The 21,137-nt window shown below is 47.1% G+C and overlaps 1 pseudogene; it reads left to right on the top strand.

Annotated features, from left to right (window-relative positions):
* The first annotated feature begins 19,002 nt into the window (after nt 1-19,002).
* LOC136476408 (uncharacterized) lies at nt 19,003-21,119 on the top strand (annotated as a pseudogene).
* The last annotated feature ends 18 nt before the right edge of the window (nt 21,120-21,137 follow it).

Below are 21,137 nucleotides of genomic sequence, written 5' to 3'. Positions count from 1 at the left end.
ACAAATCTATGTTGATGACATCATATTTGGATCAACAAATCAAGAATTTTGTGATGAATTTGGAAAGATGATGGCTAATGAGTTTGAAATGTCCATGATTGGAGAATTGAGTTACTTCCTTGGTCTTCAAATCAAGCAATTGAAGAATGGTATATTTGTAAGTCAAGGCAAGTACATCAAGGACATGATCAAAAAGTTTGGAATGATTGATAGCAAAGTCATTAGCACACCAATGGGAACCAATGGCAACTTGGATAGTGATGCAAGTGGAAATATGGTGGATCAAAAGTTGTATTGGTCTATGATTGGAAGCCTACTCTATGTGACCGCATCAAGGCCAGATGTTATGTTTAGTGTATGCATGTGTGCAAGATTTCAATCCTCACCAAAAGAAAGTCATTTGAAGGCTACTAAGAAAATATTGAGGTACTTGAAGCATACACCAAATGTTGGTTTGTGGTATCCCAAAGGAGCAAAGTTTGAGCTAGTTGGTTACTCCGACTCGGATTATGTGGGATGCAAGGTAGAAAGGAAGAGCACCTCGGGCACATGTCAATTGTTGGGAAGATCACTTGTTTCATGGTCATCAAAGAAGCAAAATAGTATTGCATTATCAACCGCCGAAGCCGAATACATATCCGCCGGTAGTTGTTATGCACAAGTACTTTGGATGAAGGCCACTTTGAGTGATTTTGGAATCAAGTTTAAGAAAGTGACATTGCTATGTGACAATGAGAGTGCAATCAAACTAACCAACAATCCAGTTCAACATGCAAGAACAAAGCACATTGATGTCCGCCACCATTTCATAAGAGATCACCAACAAAAAGGGGACATTTGCATTGAGAGTGTAGGCACCGAAGATCAACTTGCCAATATATTCACCAAGCCATTGGATGAGAAAAGGTTTTGCAAGCTAAGGAATGAGTTGAACATATTGGATTTCTCAAATATGTGTTGATGCACCCTCACTCATATGACATGCCTCTCCTTCGAGCAATCCAAGGTAAAAGTTGATTGGCATGACATACATCTTTGCTAAGGACATGATTAGTGCATCTAGTCACATTTTTAATTCCATTAGGACCTCTCAAGTGGTTCTATTCTATTAGGCTCATTCATGAAAATCAAATGATTTTGATGTCTATATGGGATCACTATTGCTTCTATGCTTGATTTGATCTAGTGATAACATATGACATGTTTGTGGGCTTGTAAACCTAGTGTTTAATCTAGAAAATGAGCTATACGTGTTTAACTCGACATGGTACAAGATAACCCTTATTTGGAGGTGTGAAGAAGCTTGTCCTTGGATCAAACCGAGTTAAATATCTTTGGTAAATAATCTAGACTAAACCAAATTCGGAAAAATGATCCTCATCCCATGGATTGACATTGATAATCTTGACCCTACAAGTAATACTATCTATATTTAGAACCTTTGTGGTCATTGATGACAAAGGGGGAGAGAAACAAAGATAAGGGGGGAGTGAGAAACAAAGATAAGGGGGAGAGAGAAACAAAGATAAGGGAGAGATAATGAAAAAGGAAAGGGATCAACTAACATTTTGAGCACACAAGTAGGGGGAGCAAGCTCATGAACTTGTATGGTGCATTGGAATGCGTATTTCATATGTTTGCTTGCATGGCATAAGTATTAAATTTACACATCCATGCTTGTGTGATGAATGTTAGTTGTAAGATTGAATGGTGAAATGAAATCACTAGATAACTTTCATTTCTAAGTAAGTCTTTACAAGTGATATCTTTTCAAAGTATGTTTCCAAGTGATATAGAACTAACCATGGTGCTAAGGATGGTATAATGGTGCACTCCGATTGGTATCACGCTTGAAAGGTCCATTTTTATACCTTAGCATCATGTGGTAGACATTGTCTCCTATATTTTCTATCTAAGCATATGTGCAAGCTACAATCCAAACTCTTAGCACATATGTAGGGGGAGCAATTGCTACCATTTGGGGTTCATGTAATTTGTCCATACTCTTTTACACATGGTAAATATGCTTGGACAAGCAACATGGATTCAATTGAATTTTAATTCATATCTTTGTATAAGGGTTGTCATCAATTACCAAAAAGGGGGAGATTGAAAGCTCTAGTTTAGTTTTGGCGAATTGATGAAACCCTAAGTGCTAACCTAGTTTATCAAGTGATCATGAGATAGGTAGCACACTCCAAGTGGTGAAGCAAATGAAGATCATAGCATGATGATGATGGCATGGTGATGATCAAGTGCTTCGACTTGGAAAGAAGAAAGAGAAAAACAAAAAGCTCAAAGCAAAGGTATATTTTGTAGGAGCTATTTTGTTTTGGTGATCAAGACACTTAGAGAGTGTAGTCACATTTAGGTTTGATAGCCGTACTATTAAGAGGGGTGAAACTCGTATCGGAATGCGGTTATCAAAGTGCCACTAGATGCTCTAACTCATTGCATATGCATTTAGGATCTAGTAGAGTGCTAACACCCTTGAAAATATTTGTGAAAATACGCTAACACATGTGCACAAGGTGATACACTTGGTGGTTGGCACATTTGATCAAGGGTGGTGAAGTTTGGGTGCAAGGGTAAAAAACTCCACCAGCGGAGTGTCCGCCCGTAGAGTGCGGATAGTCCGACGGTGCCACCGGCGCCCTAGATAGAAAAGACGGAGGTCACTGTGAGTGACCGGATGCTGGACTCAGTTGGACCAGAGTGTCCGGTCAGTGGCAGCAGAGGACATGCATTTTGGTCAAGTGACCGGACGCTGGATCCAAAAGCACCGAACGCTGACTGCCTACGTCCGGTCGCGTTGACTTGGCGGTACAGTGGCTAGGGTTTACCACCAGACACTGGGCTGTGTCCGGTCGAGGTGGACCAGATGCATCCGATCGAGGAAAACTGGTTTTAGACCCTTACTGTACTCGACTGGACGCAGTGTGCCCAGTGAAGGGGTATAATGGCTCTATTTCGTGGGGGGCTTCTATTTAAGCCCCATGGCCGGCTATGACTCATATCTTTGGCCATTTTCATTGACATAGCAACCTTGTGAGCTAAGCCAAAGTCCTCCCACTCATCTCCATCATTAATTCATCATCATAGTGAGATTGGGAGTGAATCCAAGTGTATTGCTTGAGTGATTGCATCTAGAGGCACTTGGTGTTTGTGTTTCGCTGCGGATTTCGCTTGTTACTCTTGGTGGTTGCCGCCACCTAGATGGCTTGGAGCAGCAAGGATCGTCGAGCGGAGGTGGTGATTGTCTCCAGCTCCGATCGTGGTGATTGTGAGGGGTTCTTGACCTTGTCCCCGGCGGAGAGCCAAAAGGTACTCTAGTGAATTGTGCGTGGCTTGTGTGATCCTCATCTTATATTGGTTGTGCGGCACCCTATTGAGGGTTTGGCGTGTGAAGCCAATTAGCGTGTGAACCTCCAAGTGAGTGAATCGCCACAACGAGGAGTAGCTTGTCGGCAAGCAAGTGAACCTCGGTAAAAATCATTGTGTTCATCCTTTGATTCCGAGGTGATTGGTCTTCATTGTTATTCATCCTTGTGATTGATTGGTTCACTCCTCTACATGGCGGTATAACTATCTTGATCACTCTATTTACATTATCACAAACTAGTTGACAAGCTCTTTAGTGTAACTAGTTGTGAGAGCTTGCTTGCTTGGTTGGTGTGGCTCTTTAGTTAGTCTTTGAGAGCACACTAACATAGAGTAGTGTCATACCTCTTGTGTGAATCGGCACTATCTAAACTAGAATTGTGGTAGGTGGCTTGCATTTTGAGTAGGCTAGCGCAACACTTGCTTCGCCTCATAATTGTCTAACATTTCGTTAAGTGTTGTTGTAGAAATTTTTATTAGGCTATTCACCCCCCTCTAGCCATTAGGACCTTTCACCGGCGCCGCCTTCCATGCCTCAGGCACCTCCTCATCGGTGTGGTTCCTGGCTAGGGCCGTGGGCGCGGGCGCCGCCAGCGAGGCTCGTGGTGGTCGCACGGTACTCACCCTCGTACGATACCGAGAAGGAGGAGGAGGAGGGGGGCTTTGGGGGGCCGCAGAGGCTGGGGGGAGGAGGGACCGCGAACTTGCTGGCTACCATAGTTTCCCACCAGGTAGGCCGACGACGCTGTGTTTCAAGTGTTTCAGGCGTTTCAGACCCATGTTTCGAGTGTTTCATCTAGATGTTGCAAAAGTAGATCCTAGGATGTTGCATATGTTGCAATGACATTATACACATGTTGAAAGCTTATGTTTCAAGTGTTTTAGTTGTTTTTAGACGTATGTTTGAAGTGTTTCATCTGGATGTTGCATAGCATGCATGATTCAAGCGCATATTTCAAGTGTTTGAGGTGTTTCATACGTATGTTGCAAGTGTTTCATCTGGATGTTGCAAAAGTAGATTTGAATGTTGCATATGTTGCTATGGATATACACGCATATTCCAAATGCATGTATCATGTGTTTCATCTGTTCTCAGTCGTATGTTAATTTATCCTTTTGTAAAAGTATCTACACAAATCTATGGTGTGATCTTCAACCTTTATAACTACAAAATATTTTACATGATATTGTGGAGTTTATAGAAGTTTGTAATATACCTTGTCCAAAAAGTCAATCATCCGTAGATCAGAGGGGGTCGGTCGAAATGTTAAGCGTAACCTGGTTACGTTCCTTGTGTTGGAATTTGCATATTCAGTTCAAATCCTTGGTTTGATATGGGTCTACTCGTAATTTCTGGTTTAGTTTTTCGATGGTGTGATTTAGAAAAATAATTAAATTCTAGTAATGGTATTTTGTAAAAAAAAATCGTGGTAAGGGCAATCCTTACCATTGTTGTTTCACGCAAAGAATGAAAATAAATCCCCAACGTTAGTGTGACGGCAGATTAGCTAGGAGTGCGCAGACACATAGAGATTTACCACCTAAGTCTCAGCCTTTCAAGGTGTTCATAATGGTAATGTGTGTTTGTGTTCATAGGAATGTGTATTCATACAAATGTTTTTTTTTTCTATATTTTTATTATTATATTAATAATCATGCGCCAGTTTTGTATTTGCTTTGCAAATCAGAGCACCAAACCCACACCAACTTGAAAAAGGGCACATACACATACGGGTCCAAAGCGTTTTGAGACTGACCGCTGTAGGGAGCTCAGAGCCTGGTCTTGGGGCTACAGCCCATGTCCTGGAAATGATCATTCTATATTATACTATAACTTATATATGATCATTTATAATGCTTATTTAAATAATTTAATTTAAAACACTCTCAACACTGCTTAAATGATCATTTGTTCTATATTTCAATTGTTAGATGCATCATATACCATACATGTGCATTATCTTTAGTAGTCATGGAAAATTTGAGCTTGTTTTGAAGTCTTTTAAATTTGATTTCACATTAAAACCTAATTTTGAGCAAGTGCTTTTAAAGGAAATTTATATTTCAATTGAGCACGTATGTTAAGAAATTAATTACATGACAAAAATACTATTGTCCAAATCAAGAAGTTAGATAATTTTCTCGGATTTTTTAAACCATTTTGGAGTTAAGCAATTTAACAAAAAATCAAATATAGCATTCTGGAAAGAATTTAATTTCAAAACTAAAAAAAAAGCTATGATGCATGCCAGATCTAAGAAAAATCGATGGTGCTTGGTTTTTTGCATCTACAATTTTTCGAGGTCGATCCCTAGGTCCTTAATTTGTTTTGAAATGACAAGAAAAGATAGCTTAACAAAACTCAAGTATAGCATTTCGGAAAGAATTTTATTTCCAAAACTACAAAAGTTATGATACCAAATCAAGGCAAAATGGGTCGTCTTTGATTTTAACATCTGTGTAAAAAAACTACAACATTTTTTTAGGTCACTCTATATGTTCTCTATTTTGAATCACCGAAATATGGCGCAGCACACACGTGAAAAATGCTATCGACGACACCACCAGTGTGTTCATTTAGCCACGCCAATGCAAGCAGCATGATTGCAGCTGCGAGTTGCGCCATGACCTTGTTGTGACGAGCTGGTCCAAAATTTTAGTTTGGGACAGTACCCTTTTAAAATACTTTTTTTTTTTTTGCTAATCACCTTTGCAGGGTGGAGGGAATATAGCAGGGGCGGATGGAGTGCAAGTGCCGCACCAAAGGATGCATCGCCACAATGTAGAAGATCCTCGCCAAAATGGAGCTCGAAGGCATGTACAACGCTATTATGTGGCGAGGACCGCGCGTAGCGTAGTCGGTAAGTTCGCAGCGTGCGACGGTGTGTGTAGAGCTATAAAGAGACTACGTCCGTCGTCTTTGGTGATCTTTTACAAAGGGACTACGATGTGTGAGTGATCACCATAGTCCTCGAATCTGTGTATAGTTGTAGATCTGATTGTATACATATGTGTGAGTGATCACGTGGTGTTGGTGTGTGTTCCTATACACTGCATCCAGATGGGAGGTGCAAAAAAACGCTATTATGTGGCAGCCGCTTGAGTTAAAATCCATTTTGTTGGAACTTGTCCGAGCGCTCGCGGACATATGGAGTATTGACGTTTGACTAAGCAGCGGCACTCGTCGGGTGCTAGCTTGGAACCCGGCCACAAGCGTCGATGCCCCAAAAGTGCTGAATGATTACTGCTCCATCTGTCTGTTCAGCGTTGTGGGAGAGGTTCCAAAGTAATTAAGCATTTTTAAGAAACTTTCTCATTGTATTGTAGATTAGTAGATGCTTGATGATGTAGGATATATATGCTCTCTTTAAGTCTATCTAAGCAACTTTTATTGTCCTTTGCCCTCGATCATGCACCTTATATTAATCCTAAGCTGCTTTGTTGGACGACTGGGAATCACGCAGGGTCTAGGTCTAGCAATCTATTTTGGGTGGTTGATGGGCGATACCGAGATGAAAGAACAAAGGGTCCTTGCCAACGATTTCCTTCCTTTTTATTATTTTGGTATATATGTTATTATTGTGGCCTCTATAAATGCTCTCTGCTCAGGCCTCGTTTGGCTGGTAGAATTTTGGCTGAAACTGGCTGAAAAACATTGTTCTGGTTGAATTGTTGTGAGAGAAAAGCATTGTTCCGGTTGAAAAAAGAAGCCGAACAAACTGAATATGGGGTAAGTCGAACGAAGGCCTAAATTGTAAGACATTAGACATAGTGTATATCAAAACCTACCTATCTAGGAAAACTAATAAAAACATCATATAATTTAAAATAGAAGTTAGCGAGCCCGAGTCCAAATCTAAATATATGGCGTTTGTTTTTCTTATATATTGACAAGAAGTGCTGTTTCGTCCGAGGCAGGACTGGAGCTGCCGTTACACAAGATCTGCCATGTCAGATATGTACGTTATTAGAACAACGCACGGATCCATTGTCGTCTAGTCCGGTTAGGATACCTGGCTTTCACCCAGGCGTCCCGTCGAAATATTTTCGTTCTTTTTTTTCGTTTTTAGCATTGATTCTAACTGACATGTTTCCATCAAAAAATTGCAGAATTGCAACCCCCTAGCTCGAATTAGCTAGAGCATAATTTTACTGTGGCCTATATATATTTTGTTTTTTCCCGCCGTAGCTCCATAAAGTTAACAGAAAAGAAGAGAGGGATCAAAAAGTCTATTTTTTGTCCTTCTACTATGGCTGTAGTTTTTTTCTAGCCCTCTAACTCGAAAACCAGACACACGCAGTCTTTTAACTCTTAAAACCAGTTAAAATTGGCCCTCGCGCCCATTCGACCGCAGTTTTCGCCCAGTCAACCCGCCACGACTGCGGTTTCGGCCCAATCTCCATGTCTGGCGGCCCAAGTAGTCCCGCACTCTCCTCTCACTCTCGTTCCTTCCCCAACCCCAAACCCTAACTCCCAGCGACGGCGACGGCGACGGCGACGGCAACGGCGGAGGGTGCTGGTGCGGGTGCGGCGTAGGTACGGATCGACAGCATGGCGAGCTCGAGCAGCGCGAGTAGCTAGAGGGGAGGAGGAAGGTCCGACCGTGGTGGCTTTCTGTGGTCCCCTTCCAGTGTCGCCAGGGCCCTCTTGATTATTGGCCGCCCGTGATTTGCGATTACGGAGTGAAGGCGGCAAAGTGGACATCGTGGACCAATGATAATTCAGGCCGCAGGTTCTACAATTGCTTCGGATCTTAGGTGAGTTCAATCGATGACTTGTTTAGGGTTTGGTTCTTTGTTGGATGTCATGATTGAAGTTGTCTTGGTTTTGGTTGTAATCACGGTTGTAGAGCAATATGCGGCCATGCCAATTTTATCGCTAGATTGATCCACCAACCCCGGAGCGCCTTGTACCCATTCTTATTGAGCTCCGTGACCAAATGCGAGCAATGAGGACGGCTAACAGACAGGGAAATGGTCACATGGATCTAGCATTCGTTGATGTAGAAGCATCAAGGCAGCGAGGAAGAGTCATGGTGGAAACATGATTTGTAGGCACAGATGATGTGGCACCAACGGTGCAAATAGCTAGAACAAAAGATGTTCAGTTGAAATGTAGGATGGTAGAGAAGGAACTAGGTTTGTTGAAGTTTGTATTGGCGGCCTGTGTGATTCTAGTGTTTGCTGTACTTTTTAGGAACTAGATGTTTCTTGCTTTTTTAGTTGTGATGGAAGACAATGGTAGTAGTTGGATGCTTGTTAGTTTGTGGTGTAGAAGTATGGAAGATGTATTGAATTCAAGATGTATTTTGCTATCTTTGAATCGATTATGAATTTCAAGATAAGGCTTTCAGGTTTTGGTTGCTTTGATCGCTACTTTGACATTGTTGTATGGAGGCTCTAATCAAGAACTCACATACTTTCACACAAGACAGAAGACTAACCCGCAATTGATGCCTTAAAAGTCTAGCATTATATTACATTACAGGTGCCTTAAAGGTCTGGCATTACAACCTGAAAGTCTGACATTACATTACATTACAGGTGAAGAACGTCACAAATGCCTTAAAAGTCTGGCATTACATTACAAGTTCAACAACCTGAAAGCCTTGAAAGTCTGGCAGTACAATACAAGTTAACATCACAATATGGCAATACATGCTCTTAGGGATCAGCACGGTCTTTGAGAAGCAGCAGTTGGCTTGGTTATGTGTGCTTCTTCACTGATTGCTTTTTCCTTAGAGGTTCCTCGGCAGTGACTGTAACACATGCTTTTCCACCTTTAAAACTCAAGTTCACAGAAGAACTTGAGTGGGACAATTTGATCCTATCTTAAACCATTTGTTAAATGTTTCACACATGTTGTTATCAACAAAATCACAATTTGATCCTATCTTAAACCAGGCCCTGCTCCAATGAGCTGGATCAGTGTTCATCAAGGCTTGTGCACCACCTGGTGTATACTTTGCTAGTCTGGCCCTTACAAAATTGAACAATGATGGACAGGGTGCCTTTGCACAATGCCAGAATTTCTTTTGCCACTCCTTGTTCTTGAATTTCTTTCTCCAGTTGACATATATATGCCTAGCACAGTTTCTGTGTTCAGCACTGGGAGCCCATTTATGTACAGCGTTGAGGATACCCTTCTTGATCAGATATGATAACCCACCCCTCCCCATCTCCCACTCCAACATCTCTGAACAAAATGTCACAAAACCAGTCCCATGATTCATTATTTTCCTTCTCTACTACTGCCCATGCTATGGGATACATCTGGTTGTTGGCATCCCTTCCTATTGCACACAGAAGCTCCCCATTCGTTGCACCCTTAAAGAAGCAGCCATCTAGACCTAACACTTTTCTACACCCTACCATGAATCATTTTTACATGCACCCAGGCAAATATACATTCTCTGGAATACTGGTGGTTCCAACTAAAGCTCTTTTTGACAATGACTGTGCTGCCAGGATTACTTCTCAACAATTCAAGCTGATATCTATACAGAAGTTGGTACTGACCTTTGGTTGCATCTAGTGCTTTCTGCATGACAATTGTCTTTGCTCTTTTCAATTTTGAGATGCTTACCATAACAAACATCTCCTCTTGAATTGTGGTTCTCATTCTTTCCAAACTCCATGTTGGGCTGGCCATTATGAACTTCTCATACTACTCTGCAATCCTACTAGCAGTTACTAACTTGTTATCCCTCCTTGGGGGGCATATGTGCAAATCATTTAAACTAGCCACCTGTCAGTTATCTATCCTTGAATTGGTTTACATCATCCAGATTTGCTACTTGTCCACTCTTCATGCTTTTCTTGAATTCCTTGAACTTCTTTTGAATCTATACAACTTCTTCATCTTCCTCAGATGAATTGTCATCTCCAGGCAAAAACTCACTATTACTGCTCTCCTCTAAAATTTCTTTGTCATTCAAAACACTTGAAATATTTAGTTGACTAGCAACTTGCTGACTCCCTTGATCATCAACCACCTGCTTCCCCTTGTCCATCTTGCTAGGGCTGTACCACTCCCTTACAAATTTGATCTATTTCTCTACATCTTCCCTACTTTCATTCTTATGATGAGCAACCAAGACATCTTCACCTGGATCTATCAGTTCCTCATATCCACCTTCAAACTCACTGTCATCATGTTCTTCTTGCTCACCTTCAATCTCATCTTCAAAGTTGTTGTCATCATCATCCTCTTCCTCTTCATCATCAACTACATGTCCTTCAACATATATATCTGCTACATCTCCTTCCTCAGTGTTGTTTGCCATTTCAATGCATGCCTGATCATCCATCAGAACACGTAGGCCATTAGAAAGCTGCCTTCCAGGAACAAGCCAGTGCAACAATGCTCCTTCTTCAACAGTGCAATGATCATTAAGGTGCCCCATAACCTTAGGGAGAGAGACTTTATCATGGTCAATGTATGACACCTCCACTTGTCCTCCCAAGTAATACACATTATTTCCTCTTCTCAAGAATTCTCCTCCATAATGAAATCAAATAGGAAGAGTATCCAGAGGGTCCATAGCGCATAAAATGTCCTACATTACATGCAACAGGAAGATAATTAACATCACACTTGCAACCACATAAATAATTACACAGTTACACAACACACGAAGTCTGCTTAAACAAATGGAATTCCTAAACTAATCATATGCCATGTCGGCTAATGGTAAAAATGACATCAACCACCTGATCCCTAAAAAGGAACTTCCATTCCATAAAAAAGGCTTCGATTCAAACTAAAGACCAACAAACTAGCTCTTGGCACAGCACGGGGACCACCTAGCCCCATATCTGATGTCGATCTGCACCCCTGGCACCCTCAGCGTTGGAGCACCTGTGCTGCACCCGCACTAGCACCCTCCGCCGTCGCCGTCGCCGCCGTCAGGAGTTAAGGTTCAGGGTTGGGGAAGGAACGAGAGTGAGAGGAGAGTGCGGGACTACTTGGGCCGCCAGACATGGAGACTGGGCCGAAACCACGGTCGTGGCGGGTTGATTGGGTGGAAATTGTGGTCGAATGGGCACGAGGGCTAATTTTAACTGGTTTTGAGAGTTAAGAGACTGCGTGTGTCTGGTTTTCGAGTTGAAAGGCTAGAAAAAACTGCAGCCATAGTTGAAGGGCCAAAAATAGACTTTTTCCTTCCTGGCCTGGCCATGGCTCATGGCTGGTGGTGCGTGCAATTGAACTGGTAGCGAGAAGCGATGTAGAGAGCAAGAGAGCGTGGTGAGACAGTGGAGAGAGACGCATGAGGAGGGCTGGGGTGGGTGGAGAAATAGGGCGGAGAGCGCGTGGTGGGCTTGTGGCTCTATTTTTTCGCTCCTTTGTTTTTTTTCTTTCTATATAATAAGCACGATATACATAGTAAAATTCTAGTCCCATGAATTCTGAAATAACACTTCTATTTATTTTTTTTTTGCATTCCATAGACACTTGGCTTTAAAAATTAAGTTCTTTCTCTACATGTCTAAAAAGGAACAACTTTTTTAATGTTTGTTGCATAGTTCAATAAAAATGTCTTCTATTTAGTGTAGGGATGGCAGTGGAGCAGTTTTGGGTCGGGGCCTTTTTTCTGGGTCCAGCGGTGTCAGTGTTTTGGACCGGCGGACCCTCAACCAACTAGTAAAAATGTACTACGTGCCCCTAATCCCGAATGGTGATGCAAAGAGACACAAGGTTTATACTGGTTCAGGCAATAGGTGCCCTATGTCTAGTCTGAGAGATCGATCTTATATTCCTTACACCAAAGTGCTTGTAGTAGGAGGTTACAAGTAGAGTGAGAGAGAGAGCTAGTCCCAAGTCTCGGCGTGGAGCGGTGCGAATTGCTTGAGATGTTGATCTCAGGCAGCGGGGAAGCGTGCGTGTTACAGAGTGTTGCTTGCGCGAGTAAGTGAGTCTGTCTATCTGTGTTCATGTTCATCTATCTCATGACCCCGTCCCTAGAAACAGCCCTGGTCCCTCCCTTTTATAGTTGAAGGGGAGATAAGGGTGGTACATGCGTTCGCTATGCGGCGTCCTGTGAGCGGAGGTGACGTTTCCGAGCCCTGTAGCTTGTCATTGTGGCAGCATGGTCGATGGAGCGGTCCTCGTCCTTGATGCACTGGGGCGATGCACCGGTCACACCCGATTCTATGCAACGTGGGAGCTCCAGTGATAGCTTGACGCAGGGCATGGCGGGTGACGTGCCGGTCGCTGTGTGTTGACCACGTAAAGAGCTGAGGCTCAGTTGGTGCCAAGGCCGAGCCATCATGGGGGGCTCGGCGGGCGTGAATCCCGAGGTTGCCGAGACCCAGAAGTGGATTGCCGAGGCTTGGAGGGTGCAGTTGGTCCTGTACACTGATTCTGAGGCTATAGTGACCCGGACTTGACTCCCCACATCGCGTTGTTCCTAGAGCAGGGGTTAGGTAGCACAGTGCAGTGCGGGTGTCGGTCGTGGGCACAGTACCGAGCACAGCGGCTGGTAACCCCTGCCCCATCCTGTCCTGGACGGTATGGTGTTGATGCGACTTCTCATCTTGTCGGCCGCTTTGCTGTGTCGAGCCGTCGTTCGGCTGATGTCGTGGGAGTGGTTGGTCGCATTAATTTGGTGTGACGTTCTATCAGGGAGATCGGTCGAGGCGGAGGTGACGGGGCCGTTGCCGAGCCGGTCTCGAGCGAGATGGAGAATTGATACCGTGTCCGAGGCCTTACGTGCGGGGCCTCGAGCGAGACGAAAAATTGATGCCCTGTCCGAGGCCTTTCGTGCGAGGCCTCAAGCGAGGCAGAGGTTCAGTAGGCCATCCGAGGCCTCGAGCGAGACGGAGAGTCGATGGCCTCGGACAAGGTCAGGGGTTAGCCAATAGTTTGTCTCATGGCTTTGATTTTGATGGGGTCTAAGCGATTTTTTCAGTTTTTGCTTAGGGGGGCCCGTTTTATGGTACCCGACAGTAGCCCCCGAGCCTCAGGGAGAGCATGAGCGCTCTCCTTGAGGTTTTGATGAGGCTCAGCTTGCGGCAACTCCTTGCGGGATGGTGTTTCATACTCAAGGCCTTAGTGGGTGCGCACGAGCGCACCCACCGGGTGTAGCCCCTGAGGCCCTGGAGGAGTGGATTTATTCCTCCAGGGGCTTTTCTTACATCATGCGAGGGGTTACATTGCGTTTGCTGAGCCCATGAGTGCGAGTTCGGGTCATTGAGCCTCGGCTTGGTCGCAGGAAGAGCCCTCGAGCCTCTGCGCGGAGCAAGAGGTCGATCAGGAGTTTCCCTGTCTTTTTTGTGTGGCCCTCACGCATCTTTTTCGTTTGAAAGGAGGGGTGGAGGATGCCATGCTACCCTCAATGGGCGCGAGCCATGACACCTCCGGTGAGCTGTTATCGGGTAAGTTCGAGTGGAGGCCTGTGCCCCATTCGATAGGGGTCGGCTAGCGGTCCAGAGACACACTCTAAAAGTACCAGAGGGCTTCTCTAGTGGGCCCTAGGGCCGTTCGATGGGCCCTAGTGGCTCGATGCCTCCCTACAATGGGATTCCATTCGGAGACCTCCCTGCTGGTCTCGGACATGACTTAGGGCATCCCAAGCATTTGCTTGCTTGGGCCTTGGCCATGTATGGACTCACCCATAGTCATCCTTGACTCTGTTCAGCTTGGGGCGGCTATCAAAACCTTTGGGGGCCTAGCCTTCGAACCCTTGGACTATAACAGGCTCAACGCCCTTTACCGCATTCTTCCCTGCGAGTTCGGGTTGCTTGTCTTCGTCCTAGGTGCAGGAAGAGCCCCCGAGCCTCTGAGAAGGCGATCAGGGGTTCCCCTAGCTTTTTGTGCGACCCTCACGCATCCTTTTTGTTCAGACGGAGGGGTTGTTTGCCAAGCCCTCGAGTGCGAGCCTAGGTCGTTGGGTCTCGGCAAGGTTGCAGGAAGAGCCCCTTAGCCTCCGCATGGAGCGAGAGGGCAGTCAGGAGTTCCCCTAGCTTTTTGTGCGACCATCGTGCATCCTTTTTGTTCAGAAGGAGGGGTTGTTTGCTGAGCCCTCGAGTGCGAGCTTAGGTCGCTGGGTCTCGATAAGGTTGCAGGAAGAGCCCCCTAGCCTCTACATGGAGCAAGAGGGCGGTCAGGAGTTTCCCTAGCTTTTTGTGTGACCCTCGCGCATCCTTTTCATTCAGAAGGAGGGGTTGTTTGCCGAGCCCTCGAGTGCGAGCTTGGGTCGCTGGGTCTCGGCAAGGTTGCAGGAAGAGCCCCTGAGCCTCTGCACGGAGCGAGAGGGCGATCAGGAGTTCCCCTGGCTTTTTGTGCGACCCTCGTGCATCCTTTTCGTTCAGAAGGAGGGGTGGAATATGCCAGGCTACCCTCGGTGGGCACGAGCGGTGACACTTCTGGTGAGCTGTTATCGGGTAAGTCCAAGTGGAGGCCCATGCCCCATTCGATAGGGGTCGGCTAGTGGTCCAGAGACGTGCTCTAAAAGTACCAGAGGGCTTCTCTAGTGGGTCCCAGGGCCATTCGATGGGCCCCGGTGGCTCGATGCCTCCCTACGGTGGGATCCCATTTGGAGACCTCCCTGCCGGTCTCGGACATGACTTAGGGCGTCCCGAGCGATCGCTTGCTCAGGCCTCAGCCATGTACGGGCTCGCCCATAGTTGTCCTTGACTCTGTTGCCCTGGGGCAGCTATCGAAACCCTCGGGGGCCCAGCCTTTAAACCCCTAGACCATAACGGGCTCGGTGCCTAGTTCCTTCATCTGAAAGGAATCGGGTGGGGATATCCCCCCCCCAATCGGCTGACAACGGCAGGCGCGCCTTTTGAGGCAGTTTTCTTAGGGAGGCGAAACGGTGCCTGCCGCTGCAGCGGTCAGACGCGACGCTGTGTCAGCGGATGGGACATAACTGTTCACGCGATTAATAAGGAAAAGGTGGGTACGTGGGCGGTAAAATCAGATCTGGATTAACTGTATCAGATTTGAGGGAAACTTCCCTGATTTCATCACCCGCCCGCTTTGTCCCCTTCCTGCATAAATACGTAATGAGCCTCGCCCCTCCTCCTTACCTTGCCTGCATTCGCCTTCGCTGCCCTCGAGCTGTTGCTAGGAATAGAGAGCACCGGGGAGAAGAAGGGAGAAGGGCGAGGGAGAGAGAGAGAGAGATAGAGATTTACCGTTGTAGCTGCATTCTCCACCGCGCAATGGTCGGTGGCCCTGTCATCCTCCCGGTGGATCCTTGGGGTCCGTCTGACGTGTCCATGGAGACGCTACAGTCGCTCGTCGACGACGGCCTTCTCCGCTCGGTTACCGACCGTAATAGGCTAGAGTGGATCGCTCCGTCGGGCGAGCCAGAGTCGAGGCCACGCGATGGGTACATCATGAGCTTCGTGTCCTTCCACGAGCATGGTCTCGGCGGACCGGTTCTTGCGGGCGCTCCCATATTACTATAGCGTGGAGCTTCACAACTTCAACCCCAACTCTATCACGCAGGCGGCCATCTTCATTGCCATCTACGAAGGATACTTGGGCATTGCCCCCCATTGGGAGCTGTGGCTCCATCTCTTCCGAGCGGGGCATACCACCAAGTCGACGGGCATGACGGGTACGAGGAAGGCGATGAGGGCCGGCGGCTGTACTCTCCAAGTGCGCCAAGACCGGCAGCACCTTTACATCTTGGCCTAGCTCGCGTCAACCAATCGCCGCTGGTACACTAGCTGGTTCTACCTCTGCAACGACGACGGCAGACTTCCCCCCTACATCGGGCAGATCATGGAGAACTATCCGGAGAAGTGGAGGTACGGTGTCGCGCTGGCCGACCAGCCCAAGCTACAGTCGCTCCTAGAGGGGCTGGAGAGGCTGCGAAACCGCAGCCTTACGGCGGCTGTGGTCGTGGTGGCCTTCCACCGCTGGAGGGTGCTGCCGCTGATGGCTCGGCGGCAGCACCTGCTCGACATGAGACCGGATGAGCCGATCGAGGGCATCCGAATGTCCGCTACCGCCCTCTCCGATGAGGAGATTCTTCATCGGGTGAGAGAGACGGTGGAGGGGCGGCTGAAGATCGGTGGTCTGACCCTATTCGTGATGCGCCCATCATGGGGGTACCTCTCTCTGGTAAGTCACACGCCGCTGCGGCCCCTGAGGCCTCCTTGTTCCTCACTGTTTTCTGGTCCCTTATTTGTGTTCACCGTCCCCACAGGGGATGAGGGACGTGCGAGCCTCCCCGTCGCCCATTCTCGAGGACGTAGAGTGCTAGGCGGTGAACCAGACGCATGCCGAGGCGCAGAAGAAGCGAAAGGACGCCAAGGAGGTAAAGCGCAAGAGAAAGATCCTTGAGCGCGAGGAGCTGGAGAAGCACCACCGGCAGCAGAGGCAGGACGGCCTCCCGGTGGAGGCGTCTCCATCGCCGTCACTGTCGATGGATTCTTCGGGTGGAGATGACGAGAGCGAGGTGGGGCGGGGTCCCCTGGACCATCTCCGCGATGTCGGGGGGACAGCGCCTGAGGCGTCGGCGAGCAGCTCGACGCTTCTAGGAGGAGGAGGAGAGGACGCCTCGGGGCCGGCGATCGCCCGCCCCGAGGTCGAGGTCGACACGCCGAGGCACGGGCGTTGGGGAAGCGCGCCGTCAGCCCGATGGGCTCGACGACAGAGGTGGAGCAGGTGGCGGGGGGGGCGACGCAACTGCCCCCACGGAGGGTCGAGGGGGCGCCGGAGTCCGACGACGACCGGTCGGCATCGACGGATACAGAGACCGTGCTATCTGTGTTCATGTTCATATATCTCGTGAGCCCGTCCCTAGAAACGACCCCGGTCCCTCCCTTTTATAGTTGAAGGGGGGATAGGGGTGGTACATGCGTTCGCTATGTGGCGTCCTGTGAGTGGAGGTGACGTTTCCGAGCCCTATAGCTTGTCACTGTGGCGGCATGGTCGACGGAGCGGTCCTCGTCCTTGATGCACTGGGGCGACGCACCGATCACACCCGATTCTATGCAACGTGGGAGCTCTAGTGATAGCTTGACGCAGGGCATGGCGGGCGACGTGTCGGTCGCTGTGTGTTGACCGCGTAAAGAGCCGAGGCTCAGTTGGTGCCGAGGCCGAGCCATCGTTGGGGGCTCGGCGGGCATGAATCCCGGGGTTGCCAAGACCCTGAAGTGGATTGCCGAGGCTTGAAGGGAGCAGTTGGTCCTGTACAGTGATTCCGGGGCTATAGTGACCTGGACTTGACTCCCCACGTCGCGTTATTCCTGGAGCAGGGGTTAGGTAGCACAGTGCAGTGCGGGCGTCGGTCGTGGGCACAGTACCGAGCACAGTGGCTGGTAACCCCTGCCCCGTCCTGTCCCGGACGGTATGGTGTTGATGCGACTTCCCGTCTCATCGGCCGCTCTGCTGTGCCGAGCCGTCGTTCGACTGATGTCGCGGGAGTGGTTGGTCGCATTAATTGGGTGTGACGTTCTGTAAGGGAGATTGGTCGAGGCGGAGGCGATGGGGCCGTTGCCAAGCCGGTCTCGAGCGAGACGGAGAATTGATACCGCGTCCGAGGCCTTACGTGCGGGGCCTCGAGCGAGACGAAAAATTGATGCCCTGTCCGAGGCCTTTCATGCGAGGCCTCGAGCGAGGCGGAGAGTCGGTGGCCTCGGATAAGGCCGGGGGTTAGCCAATAGTTTATCTCTTGGCTTTGATTTTGACGGGTCTAAGTGATTTTTTTGATTTTTACTTAGGGGACCCCGTTTTATGGTACCCGACAAGCAGGTACGGGTGCGATTTTCCCCATGGTTTTTATGTTCGGAGACCGTTGGGTTTCAGGTTTTGGTTTCTACCCACAGATGCCCAATAGAGGCCCGAAATAGATCCTTTTGAATAAAAACTCACGTCTTTTATTAATAAATTGTTTTTATAAGCTATTCTGCTTGTTTTAACTTGAGTCATGGAATTGAATGTTTTCTTACCTCTTGTTATACATGTAAATATGTTATACATATCATGCATTTGTTGTTAGAAATTTCTTATTGCTTTTATTGTATTATCACGTAGTGGTTGGTTTCGGGGAACCCATCGGATTTCAGGGATCGACCTGGTGGGGCTAGAGTGTCATCCAAATCGGCATTCAGGGCAGTTTTGAGTTTTGAGTTCGGGTTTCAGGTTTGGAGCCGAAACTAGAATCCGCCCCATTGACATCCCAACTCCCTTAAATTGGAACATTTAATATTAATGTTACTTAAATATTACTTGTAGGTGCCTCGTGAGGGTAAAAATCATCCTCACTATAGTAGTTTCATCCTAGCAACACAAGAGCACTTTTGCTAGTGATAAGATACTATTAGCATTTCTGCTATTAATAAAGGAGATTAGCTTGTGGAGGACTATTAACATGTGCCAATTTCGAATTTTATAAAAAAATGCAGATAGATTTTGTAAAAGTCCATTCATTTTCGTACGAGAAACGCAGGATTAAATAAAAAATCCTATAAATGAATTCAAACAGTTTTTTTTTTTTTTTTTGAGACTCATGAATCCCGACGGTGTCATGTGTCAAGTGGCCTGATTTGCGAGATTAATCCGGCCCGCAAAATCCCAGTTCATGGGCCGGCCAATCTGCCTCGGGTCCCACCGGCCCATGGTCCGCCAGACCCGCATCTGACGTCATGCCAGCCAACCTCATCGATGAACAGAACAGCTTCTTCTTCCTCCTCCCTGTCGCCGTCCTCCTCTCTCCCCAATCTGGTCGGACTCTGATCGGAGCGGAGAGGAGGACGCCCATCCAGCCAAGCTCGGACTCGGACCTCTCTCCTCGGTAAGATGCCCAGCCTCACTTTGGCGGATGTGGATTACCATTTTTTTTTTCTTTTGCTCAACGAATTCCGTTCCATAGGATATAGAATCTCTTGATCTTTCCCACCTGCCGCGAGCGAGGAATCAAATCGAAACCTTTCTCTGTCCTGAAAAAATTGCAAAAATGACACTCGAAAGATCGTGTCGGATTCTAATGCTTCACGGTGGGTTGCTACTAATCCAATCCGTACGTCTACCCCTGGCCCTGGTTCGGCGGATTAAGACATTCGTCTTCGGCCGATTGCGAGGGAAAGGAAAGGATGGAGTTCGGGAGGAAGAAGCCCTTGAGCCTTCTGGAGCTGTGCGTCCGGAAGGCCATCGACAACCTCCGCTACATGGAAAGCGTGGACGGCGTCGAGATGGATCTGCTGAAGCGCATCCTGCCGCACTGCACGCTGGAGCACCTCACCAACATCGAGAAGAACACCAAGGTAAGCCAATTTCCATAGCTTCTGCTTCTCTTGCTACTAGCCCTGCATTGTTCTCAAATTCTTCCTTGGAGATTGGATTGTTGTGACTGCAATGCATGCGTATCTGTGTGGCTGCCCTTGTTGGAACAGATGGATCTTAGCTCGGTAACTGATCCGCTGTGGAAGCGATTCTATTATCAAGAATTCGGTCAGGAGCATACGAACAAAGTTATCGCAAGACTCAAGGCGCTGAAGGAGACTAGGCCACATGGTGGGAGCTCTTCGCGGTAAAATTCTGTTCCTTTCTTCATTCATTTGCCAGTACTTCTGATATGCTTCCATAATTGGTTGCTGGGGGTTTTATGTTTGTTTGCAATAAATTATCTTCGCCCTGTACTCACTTGGTTCCTGTAACTTTTGTAGGCGAGAAAAAAGAAACAGAAGCAAGCTGAAGATGAGATGGTTGAGAAATTCACAAAGAAGTTTCAGGCAGAGAAAGCTGGTAAGTCTTAGCTTTATTGTGGAGTTAAATTAGTTGTACTTTGACCGACTCAGCCCAGTTTCATTGGGAGAATACACATTACATACAGCGGCCTTGACTTTTGAGAGTTTTTAGCCTACTGTCAGTACAACAGAATGTCACTAATACTCTCTTCCTCTAAATCCTATGCAGAGAAACAAAGCAAACAAATTAAACTTTGTACAAAGGTGCCTCCAAGCAGCAAAAGAAGTTTCTTTGGAGGTGATTTCCTGTTTCTGCTTCTGCTTCTGCTGAACTTTCTGTCCACTCAGTTATTTCCCATACTAATCTAGCCTATATTCTTGCAGGAAGTGGACCTAGCAGTCTATCCAATTGCAGCTACAAGAGCCCTATGCTGAAAAAGGCTAGGATGGAGGCTGACAAGTAATGGTTACTCTTGGTATTATGATCATAAATAGAAGTTGCTATTTCTGACAGTCTAATTCTGTGTTGCAGTCGAGCAAGATTGCAATCTGCTATCCAAAGGAACACTTTTGCGAGGTTTGCCCCATTACTATCCCATCAGTCCACACCGACATGAATGGTTTCACAAAAATGCACTTTCAATCATGAAAAAATATAATTTCAACCTCTCATGCTGTGCAGGTCATCTCAGCCGATAAGGACGACCTCTTTTAATGGACAGCGTCACCAAACCATCACCAAACCGATTCATAGACCCAATTCAATCATCACCGTCACCAAACCGATTCATAGACCCAATTCAATCATCACCGTCACCAAACCGATTCATAGACCCAATTCAACCATCACCGTGTGGGTGCGAGCAGGCTTCACAGACCCAATTCAACCATCAACAAACCGATGGGTGTGGGCAGGCAAATTCAGAACAGCAGGCCCAAATTCTAGAAAATGGTTTGCTGCAACATCGCAAGGTCCTCTGCAGGAAGCACATGTGTGCGACATCGCAAGGTCCTCTGCAGGAAGCTCATGTGTCCTCTGCAGAAAGCATCTCCTTTGTACAAGCTGTGCTACATTCCACCCCCCAGCTGTGCAGTTGGAATTGTATCTC

Source organism: Miscanthus floridulus, chromosome 8, assembly GCF_019320115.1.
Source record: "Miscanthus floridulus cultivar M001 chromosome 8, ASM1932011v1, whole genome shotgun sequence".
NCBI lineage: Eukaryota > Viridiplantae > Streptophyta > Magnoliopsida > Poales > Poaceae > Miscanthus > Miscanthus floridulus.
This window is presented reverse-complemented; position numbering and strand designations above follow the sequence as displayed.